Source organism: Schistocerca serialis, unplaced genomic scaffold (assembly GCF_023864345.2).
Source record: "Schistocerca serialis cubense isolate TAMUIC-IGC-003099 unplaced genomic scaffold, iqSchSeri2.2 HiC_scaffold_1187, whole genome shotgun sequence".
Taxonomy (NCBI): domain Eukaryota; kingdom Metazoa; phylum Arthropoda; class Insecta; order Orthoptera; family Acrididae; genus Schistocerca; species Schistocerca serialis.
The window spans coordinates 85,001-87,500 of record NW_026047389.1 but is presented as its reverse complement, the minus strand read 5'-3'; the positions used below and the strand labels follow the sequence as shown (position 1 = coordinate 87,500).

Genomic DNA, 2,500 nt, shown 5'->3' with positions numbered 1-2,500 from the left:
CCAGGTACCGGAAGGTTTCACCCACACGCAGGGCAGGCATGGTGGTATTGCCTGCTGTGAAGGTGACATTGCTGTCCACCTTCACCTTCTTCTCGCGCCCTGACGCGACTAAGGCGAGGGTGAAACACTTCCGGGCGTTGATCTGCAGCCCCAGGTGGGCGAGGGCTGCGGTAGCTGCGTCGATGAGGGACTGCAAGCCCCTCGGGGTCGCTGCAAACAGCAAGACGTCATCTGCAAAGGCCGCAGCGTTGACTCTGCGACCGAGGATCCGAGCTCCGATGTGGGAGGGCAGTTGGCCTAAAACGTAGTCCACCGCAAAGTTGAACAGGAGGGGGGAGAGGGGATCGCCCTGGCGAACGCCCCGTGCTGGCTGCACAGACACGCCCACGCCGGCGCCGTCCGCTATCACTGTCGTGCTGCCCTCGTAGCACCGCTCGACATACTCGACAAAGCAATCCGGCAGGCCATGCGCCTTCAGCACGGGGCGAAGGGCAGCATGATCTACCGAATCGAATGCCTTAGATACGTCGATCGATGCCACAAAGACAGAGCGGCAGGAGCGAACTGCGTCGGTGAGAGCAGTGTCCAAGATGAAGGTATTTTCCAACATCCCATCCCGAGGGATGAATGCCCGCTGACGTTCGTCCACAGCACAAGCGCGCATCAGGCGTGACGCGAGAACCTTGTGAAAGGTCCGCGCCAACACCGAGCAGACCGTAATGGGGCGAAAGTCAGCGGGGGATGTTGGTGCAGCCGTTTTCGGGAGAAGGGACGTCCGCGCGCGAAGCAGGCGTTCCGGAAGGGCGCGGGCCAGAAGGAAGAGATTCATCACTTTCACCAGGACTTCGTGCGGCAGACGCCGCAACTCCGCTGGGGTAAGGCCGTCCGGCCCGGCTGCTGATCCCCTGGGCGGCAACGCGGCGGCGACCTCCTCATGTGTGACCGGCCCCCATATGCACTCGAGAGCGACAGGCTCTGAGTGCGGGAGGAGGCGGTCACGAATGAAGCCCGCGGTGGAGATGGGCTTCTTGGTGAAGAGGTCCGCCCAGAAGTCCAGCAGACCAGGGATGGCAGGTGGCGGCTGGAGCAGGGTGCCATCCAAGAGGCCGCGCACGCAACGCGCACGCGACCGTCGGAAGGCATCCTGCGTTCTCGCGTACTCCCAGCGGCGCCGCTTGCGCTTCTGCGTCGGCGGCGCGGCGGGCGGCCGCTTCGATGGTTGGCGCGGCCGCTGTGTCCTGGTGATCGATCTCTCCCCTCTGGACCCGACCGACGCAAGGGCATCCGGGAGCATGCCCAGGATGACATCGGGCGGCGTGCCCCGCCCCAGACCGATGACACGATCCAGGGCAGAGAAACGCTGGGCGGAAGCGGGTAGCCCCGCCAGATGCTCCCAGATGGCGGCGTCAGTCGGCCCCTCCGGCGGCGGCCTGGTGGTGTCGGCCGCGAAGTCCTCGGCTGCGTCGACGGGCGGCGCAGCGGCCTCGCCCGCGTCAGGCAGCGGGCTCGCCGCTCCCCGGCGGGACGCCGGCTCTTCCCCCCGACCGATCTCAAGCGCCTCCATGAATTGGCGGACAAGCTGCTTGTGGGCAGCTTGCCGCCGTCGGCACTTGATTGCCTCAAGCGTTCGGTCGGGGAACATCCTGATGAGCTCTTGATTTACAAAGAAGAACCGGGCGTCCCTCTCGAGGAACAGTTCGGCCTCCGCCTTGGCGAGCGACAGGACTTCTTCCTCCGTCCACCTCGCGCGATGCCTCTCCGTGACGATCTCCGCGTTGGCGGCCGCAAGATGTTGGCGGCGGCGATGGACCCCGAGACCGTTCTTGGTTGTAAAGCTGCGGTGGCACTCACTACAGGTATACATAGCTGCAAAAGTTACAAGATTTTCGGCACGGCCGGTTGGCCGGCTAGGTGCTGGGGGAGTTGGGGTGGCACCTTCAGCGGAAGGGCCACCACTTATTCTCTGCTTACTGCCCCCAACTAAAAAAGGGATAGTGCGAGGGGGGGCTGGTAACCCCCCCAAGCCCCTGGTGCGGTCTTCCACTCTGCGAAATCAGCGGGCCCACGAGAAGGGGAGAAGACCGCAGGAGAGGAGAGGCTAAGAGGGCTAGGCCCATGTATTGCGCATCACTCTCCCTGTAACTATAACCCAAGGAAGGCACCTCGCAGCAGCAGCACGACTACATCAAGACCGCACTTCGAGAAGCCAAGTCCGGATGCAGCCACACCGCCGCCACTTGGCCACCTTAAGAGAGTCATAGTTACTTGGAGACCTGCTGCGGATATGGGTACGAACCGGCGCGACACCTCCACGTGGCCCTCTCCCGGATTTTCAAGGTCCGAGGGGAAGATCGGGACACCGCCGCAACTGCGGTGCTCTTCGCGTTCCAAACCCTATCTCCCTGCTAGAGGATTCCAGGGAACTCGAACGCTCATGCAGAAAAGAAAACTCTTCCCCGATCTCCCGACGGCGTCTCCGGGTCCTTTTGGGTTACCCCGA

The 2,500-nt window shown here is 63.4% G+C and overlaps 1 pseudogene; it reads right to left on the bottom strand.

Moving 5' to 3' along the window:
* The window catches only part of LOC126434365 (large subunit ribosomal RNA), a 7,383-nt pseudogene that overhangs the window by 2,831 nt on the left and 2,052 nt on the right, over window positions 1-2,500 (bottom strand).